The sequence below is a fragment of the Eleutherodactylus coqui genome, chromosome 1, assembly GCF_035609145.1.
Source record: "Eleutherodactylus coqui strain aEleCoq1 chromosome 1, aEleCoq1.hap1, whole genome shotgun sequence".
Classification (NCBI taxonomy): Eukaryota; Metazoa; Chordata; class Amphibia; order Anura; family Eleutherodactylidae; genus Eleutherodactylus; species Eleutherodactylus coqui.
This window is the reverse complement of record NC_089837.1, coordinates 466,849,954-466,871,512: the sequence shown is the minus strand read 5'-3', so window position 1 is coordinate 466,871,512 and position 21,559 is coordinate 466,849,954. Positions and strand designations below refer to the sequence as shown.

At 44.4% G+C, this 21,559-nt stretch overlaps 1 protein-coding gene and 1 long non-coding RNA gene across 3 annotated transcripts in view; one reads left to right on the top strand and one right to left on the bottom strand.

The window, feature by feature from the left end:
* DIP2B (disco interacting protein 2 homolog B) overlaps window positions 1-21,559 on the bottom strand; it is a 203,316-nt gene that overhangs the window by 87,403 nt on the left and 94,354 nt on the right. The gene's annotated exons all lie outside the window — the stretch shown is intronic.
* On the top strand, window positions 5,543-17,630 carry LOC136584845 (uncharacterized). The gene is made up of 3 exons (XR_010787286.1): window positions 5,543-5,768; window positions 11,730-12,074; window positions 17,514-17,630. It is a non-coding gene; the product is annotated as an uncharacterized lncRNA (long non-coding RNA).

Genomic DNA, 21,559 nt, shown 5'->3' with positions numbered 1-21,559 from the left:
GAAAATTATCTGAAAACTCAAATATGCTTTAAGGAATTTCCCTTATGGGCAATCTGAAATCTCCTGTTTGGAGTTGGGAGCTGTGCCTCTAGGGGGAAGAACAGAAGTAACAACCTCCAAGCAGTTCTATTTTATATTCAAAAACACCAGTTGTCACTTTTTTAGCTTCAAGGCATTATAAGAGAGACGTCATAAAAGGTTGATTTAAATATCAATTTCCAAATTTTGGTCATCTAGCAAGTGATGATAAGATCAGTTTAAGGTCTAGTGGAGATTCCATTCTTCTTTTTTGCATTTTGTTACATTTGACGTCTTTACACATTGGATATATACAGATTCATATAGACAGACCTTTAAATAGTAACCAGCAGGACAGGATATGCCTCAACCTAAAGCACAGACTCAAAGCAATCTTTTTATTTCTTGCAAGACTAGAAGTATTTTACAAGACTGGTTACACAATCTGCTAAGAATGTTTAGCATCGCAGGCGGCTTCCCAGACATCTCCTATCAGTTGCACAAGATGATATGAAGGGGACTATAAAACAGATTCGCTGCTTCCTATCAGTGTGATGACATGCTAACTGGTCAGAAGTTGCCCCACGAGGGTTGCAATTAGATCATTGTGCAGAAGACATGATCCAAGTGAGAACCCCAAAAAAGGTTACATCATTTCATTAGAGAGCATTCATTTCTGGATGGTGAGTGGACTTGACGCCGCGCCGGGGATGAAGTAGCCGATACGTCTCTTAAGTAAGTTGCTATGAAGTATTGGATTCATTACATGGTTTTCTACACAAAGGTGCTGGAAGCTAACTGTAAGTATACTGCTCGGAGTCTCCAAGCCTCCTCACAGCTAGAACGAAACACTAGAGATTCAGAAATTTATATATATAGCAAGAAATACCCATTGTGTAATATACAGGGTGGCCCATACATAATGGCACACTATGTAACGTGCAATTACTTGTTAACTAGTAAAGATATTTATTGCAACATTCATTCAAATTACAGCTAAAACGGTTGTAAAAAAGGACTGTTCTATGGTTTCAGGCGCATGTAAAAGAAATGTGTCAAGGTCAACGCGCCCCGTATGAAAATGGGGAAAAAGAGGTTGTTGCTAAAAAAAACCACATTGAGGCCTTAGTCACACGGGTGTTTTTTCACGCGATTTGCGGATCGCATGACGGATGCGCATCCGCAAATCGCGTGACCGCTGCGCGCAAGTCGCCCGCAAATCGCCCGAAAATCTGCTCCTAGCCGCGTTTCATTAGAAACGGGCCGCAGCTGTCCAGCGCATTGCATTCAATGGAGATGGCAATAGAGCCCGCTCCATTTAAAGCAATGCGCTGCGGGCGAGCCCGGGATGAATTGTCGGGAAGGGCTTAAATATATAAGCCCTTCCCTGCAATGCATCCTAAAATGTGTAAAAATAAAAAATATATATATACTTACCTGCTCCCGGCAGCCGGAGTTCCGCGCGGCCGTCCTGCTGTGGGTGTGAAGGGGGTGTGAGTCAGACCTGCCCCCTGATTGGCTCAGCGCTGAGCCAATCAGAGGCATGTCTCACTCACACCCATTCATGAATGGATGTGAGTGAGACCTGCCCCTGATTGGCTCAGCGCTGAGAGGCAGCAGTCACTCACCCATTCATGAATTCATGAATGGGTGTGTGAGTGAAACCTGCCTCTGATTGGTCAGGGCTGTGACCAATCAGAGGCAGATCATTCAGCAGGCGGGGATTTTAAAGCCCCGCCGGCTGATAGTGCCGAGAAGCAGTTCAGGAGAACTGACAGCGGCCGCGGCTGGACTCCGGCTGCAGCGGAAAGGTGAGTATACAATTTTTTTTTATTTTAACACATTTTAGGATGAATTGCAGGGAAGGGCTTATATATTTAACCCCTTCCCGACAATTAACCCCGCGCACGCCGGCAGCCCATTGCTTTCAATGGAGCGGCTGTATTGCCGGCTCCATTGAATTCAATGGGCAAATATCGTTCTTTTCTGTCACAGCTGTTATAGCTGTGGCAGAGAAGAATGATTTGTCTTCTATATGTTCTCAATGGGGTCGGCGCTGCTGCCGCCGGCCCCATTGAGCACATATAGAGAAGAGAACAGGAATCGCAGATCGCAGATAGGAGCGATCTGCGATTTCTGTTCTATAATTTATCGGACGAGCGCATAAAAAGCGCTCATGTGTCCGATACCATTGTAAAGCAATGGTTTTATAAAATCGCCGGACGCATGCGCATGCGCAAATCGCGGCTAAAAACGCCCGTCTGACTAAGGCCTTACACACACACATACACACACACGTGTATATGTGTGTGTATGTATATATATATATATATATATATATATATATATATTACTGTAGTTCTTAGGGTTCTGTCATTCAGGGAGCAGGGAGGGGGAATCCCCATGGCTGTGTTCACAGGGCAAGAAGCTGCAATACTGCTGGTTGCTAGAATACTTATTCTAGTACCACAAGTGTAAACCATTTTTACATACAACTACGCATATTGCATTTTTTTTCTATATTACACCTAATGGGTTAAAATTAGGAAGCTGCAACATGCGATTCCCCCCCACCCCACCCCTTAAATCCTATTCACCATCTGGACTCGGCAGTAACAGTGCAGCAACCAAAAGGAACTAGTAAAGAGGGCGTACTCTAAAACAGTAGTCTCTCTTTGTGGAGAGGTGTGAGGGAAATTATGAGGCCTTGCATGCTCTTCTGGCAAACTATACCTCACCCGACCCACATCACAGGCCTCCTACCAGCCAGTCAGCAGCCTACAGCACACAGATCCAAACACCTGTCTGTACTTGGACATCTTCTCCTTCTGGAGAAGACTATGGCTTTGGCCGGCTGCACACAGCCAGCCGGGTTGGCAGCGGAATCTGACCCTGTGCCCCAGTTGGCATCCACCCGTACCTGACATTTCTTCTTCTTTATTGTACTGCAGATGGTTTGCACAGGTTTTTTTTTTCAAATCTCTGCTTTTACTGTGTCGTCGCTAGGCAATGATGCGGAATCCGCAATCTTTCCGCAATGTCATTGCGGATGGGTCGTGGGTTGGACAGCTTCCATTGGCTTCAATGGAAGCCGTCCGTGCGGACACCGCACAGAAACGGAGCATGATGTGATTTTTCCTCTGCGAGCGGAAAATTGCAATTGATTTCCGCTTGTGTGGAGGAAAGCGCTTTTTTTCCCCATATCATGCTATGGGCAGTATTTGCTGTAAAAATACGGAGGCGGATGCCCGCTCTGGATTCCGCACTGCAAATCCACCCGTGCGCAGCCGGCCTTTGGCTTATATTGCAGGTCATTCTAAGGCTGGGTTCACACAGGGCGGATTTGCCGTGAAAGTTCCGTCCGGAATTTCGCCGCGGCAAATCCGCCTGCGGCCACTAATCCCGGGATTAGCCAGCCACGTGGAAGAGATTTCTCAGAAATCTCGTCCACACTGGATGGCAAAGCCACCACTGCGGCGCGGATTAGCTGGCCGCAGCATGCTCATTCTTTTTCTTCCTCCACTGCGGCCGCGCTCTCCTCTATGGGAGCGCCGGCTACAGTGGAAGAGCAAGCGGGCGGGCCGCTTCAAAACCCGCGGCTAAGTGGCACGGGTTTTGAAGCAGCGCTTCTCCCAGCAGAAATCTTGCGGTTTTTCGCTCCGGCCAAACCGCGAGATTTCCGCCGGAATTCCGCTGTGTGGGAACCCAGGCTAAAAGTCCTATTAAAAGGTCTAATAGATGGCGCTGCTGGAACACTGCTAAATCTTTTTGCATACATTTTCCCGAAGAGCATACATGGCCTTCTAAGTCTCCTCACAACCACTACGTGCTCTCCACAAGAAGAAACTATACCCGCTCTCGAATCGATCTGGGAAAAACAATTCTAGTAATAAATACAGAAAACCAAAAAATTCTAATGGAATGATTTCCAGCAGAATTTCCGCCCATGCCCGCTGCCATAGGATTGCATTAGATAATGAAATCCTATATAGACAGCCGCGATTTGTCCGTGTTAAACCTTGCACAGTAAACAAAATTGCGGCATGTCCTATTTCTGTGCGAGCTTCACAGAGGCCTGCACAAAAAACGTCACTGTGACGCGCCGGCCCCGCTCTGCGCATGTGCCAGCATGGCGGCAGCCGGTACATAGCGGAGCGGAGAAGACGCTGGGAGGAGGTGAGCTGCAGTGGTCAGTGCAGAGGCACAGCTCGCATCCCGTTGCAAGAATTCTCACTGGGGATCCGACCCGGCCGTCTGCAGGAGGCCTTATGGACTATGGAACGGTTCTAAAAAGGTTTATAAAGCCTTCTTGTAAGTAGAGAGAATCTTTAACAAAAAGACCAAAACTAACAAAGATAACTCCTTTGCTTCTAGTTTTGTGAAATATTTTATTGCAATTCTGTGCTGGATTATGACATTTTCTGGATTATCACGAACCACAGAGAGCCAAAACCAAACCAAGTGCAGAGCAGTTGGTCTGACATCAGTGTTTCCGCAGTGAGCGCAGTGTTACACCATTAAATGTTACTTTTATAATCCTATTCTAAATCTTCGTATTTATGTATTAACGGATTACACCCAACATACTGTCTGACCCTGAAATGAACTTCTTTTTTGTACTGGGAAGCAAATTAGTAAAGCAAAGCGAACCAAAAGGACAATAAGGTACTGTGTGACCACAACACTGGACGAAGAGACTGATATAATAATCATATTATATAATAAAACACTAAATAAAACTGTAAATATATATTATATATACAAATACATACACACACTTTGTTTAGTTTTAAAACAATAGTCCAGCCAGCAGAATGCAGAGGAAAGTAAGACCCCATTTACACTGACAGATGATCGCTCAAGTCGCTCAAACGATAGTTTGAGTAACAGTTTTGAGCGATCATCTTTGCATAGTTTATAGTAACTAAGTAGCTACTTAAGAGCTATGCAGGTGGAGCGGGACACCGCTGCTATAGCTCGGCGAACAATACAGCTGTTCGGCATAAGCAAGCAGCTGTATTGTTCTCCACGCTTACAGCTAATGTCCCACTGTGAACTACCAGCGGGACACGGGCTGAAAGAATCTTATCAGCGCTGACGACTGTGATAACAGCCTGCACCGCTAATAAGAGTTCATCGCTCAATTCAAGAAAACTAGAATTGAACGATGAACGACTCGTGCACGAGAACTGCACAGTGTCCGCACATTTAGACTCAACGGTTATCGCTCAAAACACGGGTTTGAGCGAATTTTAATTGAGAATTGTTGGGTCTAAATGGGCCTTAATGTGTTCCTTCAATAGCTTCTGGCAGTAAACAGTACTCTGTAGTTGTAACCGCTAGTACCAGCTCAGAGATGCCCATCAGTAGTTCTTCCGAAGCAAGTCACGGAACATCTGAAAAAAAACTAATAATCTTAAAGGCTTTGTACACTTTTGCACTTTTTTTTAATCAATGTGATTTTGGAAATTAAGACTTTTTGAGTTTCTGATTATTTGATTTCTATTGTTTTCCAAGGCAATGCAGACCGGAGGACTGAAATCTTGGCAAATTTTGTCAGCCAGGGTAAACCGACAGCTCCTCCCCATGCCTGATCCCCTATTGCAAAGGTGCTGCTACTACTGCTTTTTCACTGAGCTACTATAGAGGGCTATAGGACAGTGTCTGGAGATGATGGCGATCAGGAGGACAGAGAGCTGAGCAGAGAAAGCTACTATTACAAAGGACTGTATGAGGCTGCAATCACACAGGCGAGTTTCATGTGCGATATAATAATAATAGTCTATTTGTATAGCGCCAACTTATTCTGCAGCACTTAAAGCGATATCTGATCGATTGCGATATGGTGAGATATTGCTGTGAAAAGAACACACTGCTTTAATGTGTTTATTCACGAGTGATTTTTCTCTCAGGCTTATGGTCCAAGATTGAAAAATCGCTGCATGTCCAATTTTTGGGCAATTCTGTTTCAAAATTGCCCATTACCTCCTAATGGCAGCAAAGAAAAAATTAAATTGCATCATACTCACTATTTTTCCTATTGAAACAACATGCGTGAAAAATGGGAATGGAAATCTCATCTTGCAGAGATGGGATGTGTTCTTTTAGAAAAATGCATTGCACCAGAAATCAGAAGTTTAAGAGGGCAATATCTGTCCGAGTTTCTCAGACCAATATCGCACTCGCCAACGTCAATGGACCCGGACAGTGCTGGAGGATAGTGAAGGAGATGACGACAGGGAGCAAAGAGGCTATAATTCACTCCGGGTAAATTATCTACTCTTATCAGCAGTGTGGTGGAACAGACCAGCACTTACTCAAAGAGAGGATGAGGTGGATTGAGAGATAGCTGTGTAGTATTGAGTGGGTGTGGTTGTGCTACACAGACTATGAAAGAGAAGAGGGGAGGGAGAGCTTAGCTTGTGCAGATTCATCAGAGAGACCAGCTGATCAGTCCATGGAAGGAACCTGAACCAGAAACTTAAATGTAGGAAAGCTGAGAAACTAAATATGAAGCTTTCTAACTGCATGAGAAAGAAAACTCACTGCAAAAAAGAGATAAGTGCATATTTTTTTACTGCAAACTTTGTAGGATATGTGTGCATTGATTTTTCATGCGCAAAAGGTTTCCATAGCCTTTAATTTTTATCATTATCATCAGAAATGTCCTACAGTTGTTCATGATTTCTGTTAAAAGCCTGACAGATGTCCCAGCGATCATCACTCCTTGATATAGGAGCGATGATTGCTCAGTGAATGGCAGGTGAGTGAGCATAGATCGCTCTGGAAGCTCACCTCCATTCACAGTAAACAGGCAGTCTTTTATATATGAAGGACTGCCTGTTTACACAGGCCGATTGTCATTTATGCCTGGACAACCTGAACTACAAGCGATAAGCGAACAAATTATTGTTAGTCGTTCAGTTGCCGGAAGCGTTTATGCCGACCGATTATTGTTCAGATTCTCAAGATCCGGAAATAATAACAACTGATAATCGTTCCATGTAAAAGGGCCCTTACTTGTAGATCTGGTCTAATGTAGCTGCAGATTTGGTTGTTAGCTGCTTAACAAATGAAACTACTGAACAATCAAACCTGTACTAGGTATGAACAAAATGCTTGAATTATCTTATATTTGCATTGGGAGCATGTAAGTACACTGTGTGCATTAACCCTTCCACTGATATAGCAGTGCAAACAGATTTCTAAGCGCAGATTACAAGTCTCAACAGGGATATATAAACATGGGGATAGGGCTCTGTTCACACTCTTTGGTTAGAGACATCCTTCTAGAGGATGTCCAACATGTATCTCCATTTGAAGGCCACAAAGTGTGCCACTGCATAGGTATACAGCTGAAAACCTTGCCGATAGGCTTACATGGTAAAGTATACCGCGCAGTACATGTGTTAGGCCGCTTTCACACAGGCGACACAATTGCGCAATTTTCTTGCGATGCATGCTTTCCAATGGGTTCCTTCACATTAGCAATGTTTTGCAGGCTGCTACATTGCAAGAAAAAAAAATCGCGGCATGCTGAATATTGCCTCGAATATTTGCTATGTTTTGTAACCCATGTTTCCCTTTGGAGCCTTCATTTGGGTTTCATCACATGAAAACGTGTTTGTTTTTTTTTGTGCGGTGCAACATTTACAGTGGAAGTTCTACTGTTTGAGTCCTAAAATAAGCCCGACCTGCCTTTAAAAAAACAAAGAAAACAAATACATCACCCAACAGGCGCTGTCTGCTCCGGCGCATTTCTTCTCCGCAGCTCCGCCACACTTCTTTGAAATTTTCAGCCAACGCTTCCTTCTCATGGTTTCGAAAACCCCACCTCCAGGAAGCACTGGCTCTGATTGGCTGAACCGCAGCGCTCGAGAACCAATCAGAGCCAGTGCTTCCAGGAGACAGGGTTTTTAAAAGCCCCTGACAAGGAAGCGCTGACTGAAGACAAGTGACAGAGGTGCGGGGAAGAAATGCGCTGGAAGGACAGTGCCTATTAGGTGATGTATTTGGGTTTTTAAAAGGCAGATATGGCTTATTTTTGGGCTAGGGCCAATATTTTAATCCAACACAGACATGAATCCATTCATTCACTCCATGTGTACTTGTACTCTATGTCCACTTGCGAGAAGCAGCATTGAACAAGAGCACACAGGTCAGCGAGGGAGCTGCAGTCACAAATCATTCTTAAGGCTTCTTGCAAAGTTGTTTAATTTTGTTTAAATGCATCCGAGCAAAAAACAATGGAAGAACAAGAAGAAACCTCACGCTGCAGAGAACGCTATGCGTCCATGAACATCGTTTTATCAAGTCAAATCCAAGCAGCGTTGTAGAGGCGGCGTACCACAACAGCCTTAATCCACAAGATTTAATCGCCCATGTGTTCCACTCCTTACACAGTATTATCAACACAGCTCAGATCATTTCCTTCAGACATGAAGCAACTGTTGCTGTAGGATCATTACTACTGGTTGTAGGATTGCTTAGCATGAAGGAGCGGATAAGGTGATATGATAGAGGTGCATGGCCGCCAAGAAGCCATTGGCCGCCAAGAAGCCATCGAACGTGGCAAGCGCTATGAAACGGAAGAAAAGGCATCTCTCCCTAGGCTGCTTTTACATCTACGGTGGGGGTTCCGTTTTACGGCTCCACTCGGGGAACAGTTAGGGGAATCTCGGACTGAACAGGTCCATCTAATGATGGAATCAAACAGTGTCGAATGGTCCCCATTGACTATAATGGCCTCTATTCGGCTTCTGCTCTGCTGCCCAGCATTTTACCAGAAGAAGCAGCTTTCTCCGTTTTCTATCAGTGAATGGAAAACTTCTTGCCTATATCAACCGGCAGAAAAATAGTACATGGCTAATTCTTTCATTTTAATGTCTCCAGTTTTGGGAATCCTTAGAGAGTTAAACCGTTTGGACTCCAGACTAAGGCCGGCTGCACACGGCTGGGTTGGATTGCGCATGCGGGAGCCTGCAGCGGAGTCCAGCGCTGACCGCGGCCAGTTACCCCGCGTACCTGATTTCCCCTGTATAGCAGATGGCCGCGGCAGCTCACCATCGGACATGCGCAGTATGGCTTTTTGAATTGCGGATGGGCCGCGGGTCGGATGGCTTTCATGGACTTCATTGGAAGCTGTCCGTGCGGAATCCGCACAAAAATAGAACATGCTGCGATTTTATTTCCGCTCGCAGAAACCACAATCTGCTCATGTAAGTGGATATGCGAATGTTTTATTCTTTGGATGGATGCAGAATACCGCGGATCCTCCATGTGGTCGACGATCGCGGATTTCGCAATTCAAACCCAGTCATGTGCAGCTGGCCTAAGGCCTCTGGCACACTTGTATGTTTGGTGCGGTGTGCTGTCCATTATAGGTTATAGGGCTATGCACCTGCACCTCTTAGTCACAACTCACACTCTGCACCGCAGCCGGCCTAGCGGTATGATTACACGGTGCAGAATAAATCCACACCAAAATCCACTTGCATATTTTGATGGAAATCAAAGTTAAATTTACTCGCAGGAATGAATGAATTCCACAGTGAAACACGGGACATGCTTCTTTGTGCTATTCTCTGGCCGTATAGGACGTGTGATGATTTTTTTTCACGCGGACGATCGTTCCATGTGAAAAACATAAAACTGCATAGCCTATAGTGAGGCCACTTGCTGCTTGTGAATGAAAATGCACAACTACGCTAGTAAGCCGGAAACCTAAGTGAATAAAGTTTGTTAAAACTCCATTCATTTACATTGTACTGGACATTGAGGCAGAATTTCGACGGGATGTTCTACAGCAATTCTGTGTCTGAACTCATCTGACTAATCGAACACATTGCAGCAGATCCTTGGGACGGAGAGTTGTGCTGATGATGGCGGACAGAGGGCTGCAGAGACGGGAAACACTATAGCAAACTGTATCCCGCTACAATGGGAATACACTTTTGTACAAAGCGGCCGGGAGTCTGAAAACAACATAACAGGCTGTTTTCGTAATACCAACAGAAGTGAATGGGAGCTGAGGAAACCGTGTAGCACAGTGAGCCGCGTTGTGTCCATAACTCGGCAGCTGTGGAAACAGTGTAGCTCGCAGCGCTACATTGTTTCTGTATTTCCCATTCACGTGTATGGAAGTGGCAAACAGCGTACTATAGGCTGCTCAGCTGCTTCCAGAATCCCGACCAGCCACCCCATCCAGCGGGACAGAAGTCAAGACTGGTGCGGATCCCAGAGGTGGCTGTGCCATAAAGATCTGAGATGGGAATACTCTTTTAGGCGAAAGTACTGAATACTACAATCCCAGGGCTCATTCACATCACTGCTTTTCATTTCTGTTTTGCGTTTCCATAAGAGGAGCTGCAACCAAAGGGAAAAAAGGTTCGGTGGGACTTTTTAGCCTCTGTTAGGCCCAATGCACACGGCTGTATTTGCACTGTGGGATCCGGAGCGAGCGTCCGCGTCCAGATCCCGCAGCACATACTGCCCATAGATAGACATGCTATGCAAGACGCTGTTCCATGGTCACCAGCGGAAATCAACTGCGATTTTCCACTCGCTGGGGGAAAATCGTAGCATGTCCTATTCTAGTGCAAGCCTCGTACGGGCGGCTTCCATTGCAGTCAATGGTAGCCGCCTTTCCCCGGCAATTCGCCGCAGGTTCGCGTCATCAGCGGCGCGACATTCTCTGCATTGCACTAGGAAACGGTTATGTCAGGGATCTTAACCCTTTGCAATCCAGTTTTGAATTCAGGGTTTCCTAGGGGGCTTTCTCTTTCTGCCTTACACAATAGCGCCATCTGCTAGCTAGAGCCAGTACTGCAGTATGTGACATGCTGGAGAGGCCCCCCAACAACAGAGCGGCCAGTAATCTACAGTAAGTATAAGCTGCCGGACGTCTTCCGACATCGGAGCTGTATAGACTTCAATCAGAATGTCTTTAGACGTCAGAGAGTGGATTGGAAAGGGTTAAATGACATGGCGTGAAAAACGCACGTCGGCAAGTGCAATTTCGGGTGAATTACTGGCCAGATATTGCGCTCACCTCCGTAAAGGTAGCCTAAGGCAGATGTGAACGAGCCCTTCAACTTTTACAGCTCTGCTAATAACATGATCGCAAATGTGTACAAAAGTCAACTTGTAGTTTTCGGGCTTCATACTAAGTTCTAAAGAAAGCAGAGTTAATTGAAAACGAGAATTAGAGACGTTTTTAGCGTTACTAATTACCACATTCCACTTTAGAGCCACAACAGGGTGAGAGAAGAAAAAAAAAAGGCCGAGAAGACGGGTGTGGTGCGCCCTGTAATAGACACAAAGACTTTCCTTTATTTCCCTGTACTGCTTCAGTATCACACTGCACACACCCAGTGTGAACACTAGGTGGCAGAGCGACAACTTGGTTTCGCAGCAGCTGTATTTCTTGGAATCTATAAAGAACCTTAACCAAGTCTGCATGGGAGGAAGGGCACGCTTGTTTGCACACCGGTATATAGCCTCTGGTAAGAAAAGCACAATACACTGCAAGTAAAACCCAACCTAGAAATTATAGTGCTCCGTCTAATAGAAGCGAGGATCACATTCAACGAAACTGGCTTGGAAGCCAATGCGTAATACATTCTTGCCTACTTGGCTCGAAACCCGAATAGGAGTATAATAAAAAAAATAACGATTAACCCTTATTCTTTTTTTTTTCTTTTTCTTAATAGTCCAAAGAAAGTCTTGATTGGCGAATAGAGTCATACAAGAGAGTTCATCCGAACGGCACAGAGGAATAGCGCAGAAATTCCGCCAGTTTCCGTATCTGTCACAGAATGGTGGTGACCTACTGAATCATTTACAGCAGACAAGAATTTCGAGGAGGAAAGGCTTTGTGAACGAGGTCGAGGCGACAACCACAATCAATGACATCCTATCATGCTGCGGTAAAGAATAGGCCTGACACAAATCAGTGGCTAGAAGTAATCTGCAGCGCTGGAGGGAAGTGCTCAACCCTGGTGTGATCTGCTACAGAGCAGAAGGATTTCACTCATCTTCATGCTCCTCTACAGGCAGTAAGAATATGTGACGAATACTCCTATTTAACTCTTTACTTCATGCTCTCCGTGATGACTGTAAACCAAGAAAAACGCCGGCCGCAATGAAACGTAATATTGTGCCAAATGCCAACTGTGACTCAGCCTTGTGTTCCCTCCATGCCACTTTAACCCCTTGAGTGGCGGGTTTCCTACCACCCTGTCGTGCCCACCAGGGCAGGTTTTTTTAAAATGGTCTAATCATTGAATTTCAACTAATTTTGCAGTTGCGTCTCAAGAGCCATAACTTTTTCATTTTTCCATTGACATGGCCATATGAGGGCTTGTTTTTTGCGGAACAAGTTGTGATTTTTTAAACAGGAGGAAGGGAAAAAAGACAAAAAGGGGCCATGTCATTAAGGGATTAAATAATGTATTAACTTCCTTCTCTGGGTCATTACGACGCACGGATACCACATGTGTGATTGTATTTTTTATTTTTTACAAAGTAAAGGGAGACAAGTGTTTTTATAATTTTTTTTAAAATAATTTTTTAACTTTTTTTTTTTTTTGTCCCTTTAGGGGACTTCCACGGGGACCCATCAGGACCCCCTGATCACATTCTGGGGGTCCGATGGTGACAGCCCTTTACATGCTGCAGTCACATAGACTGCAGCATGTAAAGGGTTAACACAGCAGAGATCGGAGGTTTTCTCTGATCTCTGCTTTAAGAGCTGGTACCTAGCTGTCCTCTGATAGCCAAGCACCAAGCTCTCCCTGTCACAGAGACCATCGGCTTGCTTCTGACAAGCCGATGGTCTCTATGGCAACCTGTAAACAAAGCAGGAGATTGCCGATATGCCGGCAATATCTTCTGCTGGTTTTTCAAAGCCCTTGCTTTGTTCTCTGTGGGTCTGTGCAGGCAGAGCACACTGTCACAGCTTGTGGCATTGTGCTCTGCAGCTCCCATAGTGATACATAGGCCGGAAATCTTCCGGGCTATGTTGCTATGAGCAGTGGAGCTCATCCTGGAAAATTTCCGGGCGTGCCACTCAAGGGGTTAAAGGTCCTTGTACAAGGGCAGACGATCAGGCACAAACGTACGTTTGCTCAACCATTGGCTCATTTGAATATGCCGGCGATTAACCGACGAACAAGTTATCATGTGGGCATAAAGATGCTCGCTGATTGGCAGCGGGTAAATAGCGGTAACGTGTGAGAGAGGATGTGAACTTGTAATGACAGAAAAAAGGTAGACCAGCTCACTTCACCATCAGCAGTTACAAGGAGGTGCAGGGAAGGAGACAGAGGAAAGCTCAAAAGTTGCTAACATTTTCCAGCACTCCAGCAAGTTCTTAGAACTCTTATTCGGTCCTGATAAAAGCATACCCAATACAGGACAAATGTTAAAACCAGGAACGCCCTGACGCATTTTGAACCAGAATAACTTCGTTCTTATTCATAGAATAACATATGGAAGAAAAAACAAGTTTTCAGCTTTGCAACGTGTAACAGCTGGTTCAAGGTGGAATAAAAGTTAACTTTTATGAAGTTGCAGGCGCGCTGGAAGATTTCAGCAACTTTTAGATTTCCCCTAAATGGAACGCCCTTTTACGCTGAAGTACTTAAAGGGGTTGTCTCGCGCCGAAACGGTTTTTTTTTTTTTTTGCATAGGCCCCCCGTTCGGCGCAGGACAAACCCAAGGGATGTGTTGAAATAAAAAAAATAAATTTTACTTACCCGAATCCCCTCTCTGCGACTTCTTCCTACTCCTTCCTTCTCCAAGATGGCCGCCGGGATCTTCACCCACGATGCACCGCGGGTCTTCTCCCATGGTGCACAGTGGGCCCTGTGCGGTCCATTGCCGATTCCAGCCTTCTGATTGGCTGGAATCGGCACAAACGATGGGGCGGAGCTACGCGATGACACGTAGAAGGGGCGGAGCCAGAACGCCGCTTGTGCCCGGACCGACCAGAAGGGAGAAGACCCTTCTGCGCAAGCGCGTCTAAAAAAGCAAGAAGACACCGAAATTAGACGGAGCCATGGAGACGGGGACGCCAGCAACGGAGTGGGTAAGTGAATAACTTCTGTATGGCTCATATTTAATGCACGATGTATATTACAAAGTGCATTAATATGGCTATACAGAAGTGTATAACCCCACGTGCTTTCGCAAGACAACCCCTTTAATGCCATGGGCTTTGGAGTTGTTATCCTGATGCAGGATAAGTTTGGAGCCATTCAGGCGCCTCCCTGATGATATTACATGACAGATACGTATCTCTCTGTAGTACTCAGCATCGAAGACATCAGCGGCACCAAATCCCCAACTCAATTTGCTGAAATGCTGCATCAAACTTGCAAGGAACCTCCACCATGCTTCACTGTTGCCTGCAGACACTCATTATTGTACCGCTCTCCAGCATGCTTCACTGTTGCCTGCAGACACTCATTATTGTACCGCTCTCCAGCATGCTTCACTGTTGACTGCAGACACTCATTATTGTACCGCTCTCCAGCATGCTTCACTGTCGCCTGCAGACACTCATTATTGTACCGCTCTCCAGCATGCTTCACTGTTGCCTGCAGACACTCATTATTGTACCGCTCTCCACCATGCTTCACTGTTGCCTGCAGACACTCATTATTGTACCGCTCTCCAGCATGCTTCACTGTTACCTGCAGACACTCATTATTGTACCGCTCTCCAGCATGCTTCACTGTTGCCTGCAGACACTCATTATTGTACCACTCTCCACCATGCTTCACTGTTGCCTGCAGACACTCATTATTGTACTGCTCTCCAGCCCATTTTCCAAGCAAACTGCCTTCTGGTATAGCCAAATATTTCAAATTATTACTCATGAGTCCAGAACACCTGCTGCCGTTTTTGTGCACCTGAGTTCCTAGGTTTTCCTGCATAGTTGAGTTGCTTGGCCTTGCTTTTATGTTGAAGGTATGGCTTTTTGGCCGCAAATTTTCCATGAAGACAACTTCTGGCCAGACTTCTAACAGTAGATGGGCACACCTGAGTCCTACTGAGTTCTGTCAGCTCTGAGCTGATGGCACATCTTTGTATTCTGAAAGGAAGTATGCATGATGTGTTTATCTGTTGAATTAGGTTTCTTTGGCCGACTGCTCGTCTACGATCCTTTACTTTGCCTATTTATTTGTACTCCTTGAACAGCACATTTTGAAACCCCAGCCTGCTTTGAAAGCTTTACCTGGCAGAGAGCTTGCTGATGCAGTATAACTACCATGTGTCTTGTTGCTGTGCGCAGTCGTCATAGTGTATGACTTGTGACATGAAACTGTCTTCCACAACCTCCCCTTTGTAGCAAGAGTTTGGCAGTTACTCACCACTTTTAAACCCCCTACACAGCTGTTTCTGTTTCAGTTAATGACTGTTTTAACCTACATATGAAAATGATCACCACGACCTGTTTGGTATAATTGGTTAATATTACACCTGACTATAAACGTACAAAATCGCTGACTATGTGCAAGTGTACCTAGCAGAATTGATGCTGTTTTTAAATTTAAAAAAAAAAAATAAACTATTAACACTTCTATTTTTGAAAGCATTCTTACTTTGCAGCATTTTTCGACACCTGCCTAAAACTTTTGCACAGTACTGCATGTACGCCAAGAAAGTGGTTAATGCATTTTATCTAGCAGGACAGCTTTAACAATCCATACAAAACATTTTAGCCAGATGTTTCCCTTTCGTTCTACTAAATACTTTGCATCGAGTTCACTCTAAGCTGCTGTTCCCATTTACCAACCATTCGCTTCCAAAAATGGCCTTGCATATTCTTCTACAAGGTTATTGACATACATCTTAGAATCTGCCTTCTCTCTGATAATACCATGTCTTAGAAATCAAATGGAGATATAAAGGGGCTGATATCTACACTGAAAGGAATTTGTTGTTATTGATCTGTCACATTACAGTATTATGCCCAGATAACAAAATCTGTTGGCACTGCACCCCTCCAAAGCCTTCTGTCCTCCCTGTACGGTGCAGCTCACACTAGATTCATCCTTATTAGAATGCCCGCCCGTGTTGGCATGTTGTAAGATAGCAGTTAAACCTGAAGCAATGTAAAGTATGCAAATATTTACAAGGTCTCAGCCCCTAAAGTGCCAACAATTTGGTGGTTTTAACCTTTTAAGGACATACCTTTTTTTCCCCCACATTTTTGTTTTTTCCTTCCCTCTTTAAGGCCTCCTTCCCACGGACAGATTTCCGCCGCGTAATATGCGGCGGAAATCCGCTGCGTTGCCTGCAGCTATTAGGTTCTATTGAACCTAATAGCCCAATGCTTACGGTGCAGAATTCCGCACCGTAAAATCTCCCGTCCTCACCTGCGGCATGCTCTATCTGCCGCGGGTGTACACGCAGACAGCTTCCATTGCAGTCAATGGAAGCCGTCCGTTCACGCTATCTTCCGCTGTAGCACAGCAGAAGATAGCGTGAAATCGCCTCTCCGCCTATCGCCGCCGCATCATATGACGCGGCCGGCGCGTCATATGACACGGCTGGCGCATCATGTGATGCTGTGGGCGTGTCATGTGAAGTGGCCGACGCGTCACATGACGCTGTGGCGCGTCACACGCTCTATTGCGCATGCGCGACGTAGGACGCCGGATCAGGAGGTAAGTATTGGGGTCTCGGGGGGGGGGGGGGGCGCCGTGACTGGCTCCGCCGCGGAATTCCGCCGCGGAGCCCGTCACGGCTATGTGAAGCCGGCCTAAAAATAAAATCCTAACTCTTATTTATCCATAAACATGGCTGTCTGATGGCAGGAGGAGTTGTATTTTTCAATATTCAATGTAATCTATATATCTATTTATATACTGGGGAGACTCTACCTACCACACATCTCACAAACAGACATCACACCCACAGCTCCACTGCATTCTGATTCACACACACAGCTCTGCTACGTGGTACATCCATTATGTTCTCCACACATCACACACACAGCTCTACTACATCCATCCTGATCCCACAGATCTCTCACACAGCACATGACACACACAGCTCTGCTACATCCTGATTCACACACACAACTCTGCTACATGGTACATCCATTATGATCCACACACACACACACAGCTCTAATACATCCATCCTGACCCCATACATGACACACACACCTCTGCTACATGGTACATCCATTATGATGCCTACACATCTTACACACACAGCTCTACTACATCCATCTTGATCCCCACACAAAACAAACACAGCTTGGCTCCTCCCACAGCAGTGATGTCACCGCAGGTCCTTTAGCCCACCGGATCTCTGTGGTGGCGGTAAGTCGGTGTCTTCTGTCAGGACTGCTGAGTTGTGTCTGAGATAATAACAGCTTAGTTGTATTCTCATTTTGTTATTTTCATCCTCCTCTTTTCAAGAGCCCTAACTGTGTTGTTCTTCTGTCGGTCAGGCTCTGTGTTTTATATATCCTATAGGACCTGTGATGACATCACCACGGGGTGGAGCATGAGAAGAACCCACATACAGTACTTTCTACCAAACTGCAAAATGGTTCCTCCCACAACAGTGACGTCACCACAGGTCGGATCTCTGTGATGCAGTAGGTCAGTGTTTTCTGTCAGGGCTGCTGAGTTGTGTCTGAGATAACGGCTTAGTTGTATTCCCATTTTGTTATTTTTGAGGAGAATCTGCCTCACTTCTGTGTGTACATACTGACGAGAATCTACCTCACCTCTATGTGTATATACTGAGAAGAATCTACCTCACCTCTGTGTATATACTGAGGAGAATATAACTGATCTCTGTGTAAATATACTGAAAGGCTGTAAAGTACATAAGGAAGCGGCCATTAGCTGCAGGGATGGAGCATGCCTTTAAGGCTAAGAAGGGGCTGCAACCTCCAGTCTGGGGGTAAATTTGAATAAAAAGGGTATTACCTTTTAGGGTAAAAAGTGAGGAGTTTGGGAGGGGTGGCACATTCTGCAGAGGGACATCGGTACATGCAGTCTGAGGAGAATCTAACGCTCCTCTATGTGTATACATATTTTATTCCTCGGTTCCTCTAAAGTAACCACGACTTCCTAAAATTCTCTGTGTGAACAACACAAACACCTGTACCAAGGTAAATCAGACAAAGCCGGGTATATCCGCTAGTGAACCATATAATGTACAGAAAAATTTCTAAGGAGCAGGTTGGGGAGAAAGAGGGGGAGGAAGTCTCGTTTCTTTTTTTAAAATTTCTGATGACGTTCACCATACGGGGTAAATAATGTGTTACTTTAACAGATCAAATTTTTATGGATGCAGCAATATTTTTTTTAAAAAGATTTTATATTGTACATCATGGAGCGTTGAGGGGTTAAATATTTTGCTGCAGGTATTTTCAAGTCATTGCAGTCCTAACAATTATGTCTCAGCTTTTATATTCAAGGTAAAACAATACTCAAAGTACAGTAACAAGAAAATTAAAGGAGGATTTTTAAAAATCCTTTTTGCAATCATCAGTTCAATGGAGCTGCTCTGCTCAAACCCAAATTGCAAGTACTTTGCAAGCTTTCAGCATCATAGCGCTCAGCTAACCAAATGTTCCTCTCTTGAAGTACGCAGCACTTTTCACAAGCAATCAACATCCAAGTATAGTAGAATATCAGCAGCAATTTAAAGTTTGGCCTTGAGGGCTAAAAGTTTTTTTTTTTATTATTGAAAAAATGCTAAAAAAAAAAGTAATTCTGACCTTTTAAGATGTGAATGAAGTTTAATATTCCCATGAGAGTAAACTGTAATATAACATACATGTTGTAGCCCAAACCACCATGAGCGATGTTCTTTCTGCACAGAATATCAATCTTCTAACATGCTGGCCTTTATTTGCGTCATTCTTAAGGGATGCTGTCAGACAAGTCACTGAGGGTGAATTCACATGTGGTGCGAATTCGGATGCAGGTTTGCAGTGGACTTGCCGCAGGTTTCAGTCTTTGTCATGCATTTACTGAGGATTTCACTCTTTGCATTGCAAAGCTGCATCCAAATCAACAGAGATTTTGCGCCAGATTCACTGCGGTCCTACATTATGATATATCTTTGTGTGTGTTACAGACAGTTAGGGTGCTGGATTTGCTGTTTTCTCCATAACTGCAGGCTCCACCCACTAGTTCTGGGAAAAATAAGAATCAAATATACTACTTACAGGGGGGGAAATGGGGGAAAATTCAGGATGCAAGTCATATAATGGCCAGAAATAGTGTTATTCCTCATGTGCACACACATAGAAGCTTATTCTCAAAAGTCAGGTACACTTTAAAGCCCATATGCCCCTAATCACCTGTATTTATAGGTACATGCATATTATATGCAGCACTTTATGCCACTTTAGACCACTTGATATTCGGATCTGTCCCTATTGGCGCTCACAATCTATATTTGCCCATCTGTATGGTTTATATATACCTATTTATATATTAGTTTAAATAGGCAGCTGTTAAGGGTAAATACAGACTCTTCTCAAATAATCTAGGAACCCTTGTTTAAAGAGTCCCACTGCAACTGCAAAACTGACCTTTCCGTTAGTTGGGTCTCCTAACAATAACTGATCACAGGATGTTCCGAGGATTAGAACCCTAAGCAATCAGCTATAATCTGTGATGGAAGCCAAAAATAAGTGTTTAAATTCTCTGCAGTGCCACCGCAGGTGAAATGAAGCATTACACTGTTCTGATTGAATTTTATGAGCTGCCCACATAAATATGCCGGGTCGTCCAGAATAAGTCCTGCTACTTGCACTCCCCTCTGGCTGATAAGGGGACCCCCTCTATTAACTCAAAATTCTTGAGTCTAGTATTTGAAAATAGGTTTTCTAAACAAGACACCCCTTTTGACATAGAGATCAGCACTGTTTGTGGTGTTGAAAGGTTCAAGTTGACATTCACACTCCCACACTAAAAGCACAGATCAAAGGAATATCCCAATCACAGCTGCCCTCCCACGGTTGCTCACATGGGCACAAACTGTATGTGTCACAGTGCCGAAACTGGTTTATTCTTCTTTTATTAAAAAATAAATAGCATTCACACTACACATCCAACCTCAAGAGCAGGTCATAAGAGTGGCAACTTTAAGGAGTTTTCCCAAGAATGACTGAAGCAGTCTGTTGAAGTGCCCTTTAGAGAAACCCAAGAGCCGGAATCGGATTGGTTGCAATGCAAAACTCCTCCACTTTGCACTTGCACTAACTTTATAAATGTCCCCCTGAGGTGTTCCTACTTTATAATATACTTGTAGAAATTTGGTCCCGGAAAGTATATCTCCATGACCACAGATATGGGGCACTCTTGTATTTATTCACATTGCACAGGTCTACAAAGAAGAAATGAGTACATATTGGAGTAGTCATTAAATTACACAGCCCTTTGACAGATGTGGTCTGCCAGTATATTTGACCCAAACGGGGACGATGGATATTCTACACAAATGTATGGCCCATTAGAAGATAGTATTCCTGCAAGTCAATGTCAAACCTTTTGTTACAAGGCCAGTTAAAAGGTCTGACATTGACTTGCAGGAATGCTGCCTTCTAATAGGTTTGCAGGAATGTTGCCTTCTAATAGGTGGCGCTGTAGAGGCATTATAACATCTTCCTATTTGCATAAATTTCCCAGAGGAGCATGGATGGCCTCATAAGTCTCCTCAGATCTACAGGTTGCTCTCCCTAAGGATATTTTACAACTGGCCTAAGGATTTTGGTTGAATGTCAAGTTTGCCAGCGATGTTGGACAAAATGAAACATCATAGAGACTTTGGTTATGTTACACAATGACATAGGACTTCCATAAAATCATACAAAAGCTACTGTCCAAAGCACAGTCATGGCTGCCATATTTCGCTTGCTGTTGACTTGGACCCTACGTTCTGGTGGTCTTCAGCATTTCATTGCTATGGAAGCGATAACAATGGATGCAGATTCAGCATTACCACCCTCCTGGTGGAAACTAGTGATGGGCACAACCAGCCTATGAAGAAGTTGGAGAGATGAGATGAAGTGTAAAGTAACAGTAAGAATGAATAGCCAAAAATACAGAAACTGATAGAAGCTCCCCAGACTACAAATCCCCATTGACGACACCAAGCCTGTATTGCCTTATGCAGTTATAAAATAACACTGAAGACCTGGGCTGCCAAAAAATCTTTTCAGATACAGAGAAGTTAATGGAAGGAAATGTATTCCAACAAATGCTATTTTTAAGATCCAAAAATAGTTTTCCCACCATATGCTGAATAGCGGAAGGGAAGAAGCAAATAGGGTTCCAAATACCTTTACATTTATAGAATTCCTCCAACTGACTAGTAAAGAAAAACAAGGAAATAATGCCATGTGAAGAGTTGATAATGTATGTCTGTACAATGGATTTAGTTCCTTAGAACATAGACCGGTATATAGTACTGCCCTGTCTGACCCCAGTAATGACACTTGCTAAATGTCAGTTCCTAATATGTTCTCAGACTTATGCAAATCCACATGATAAAC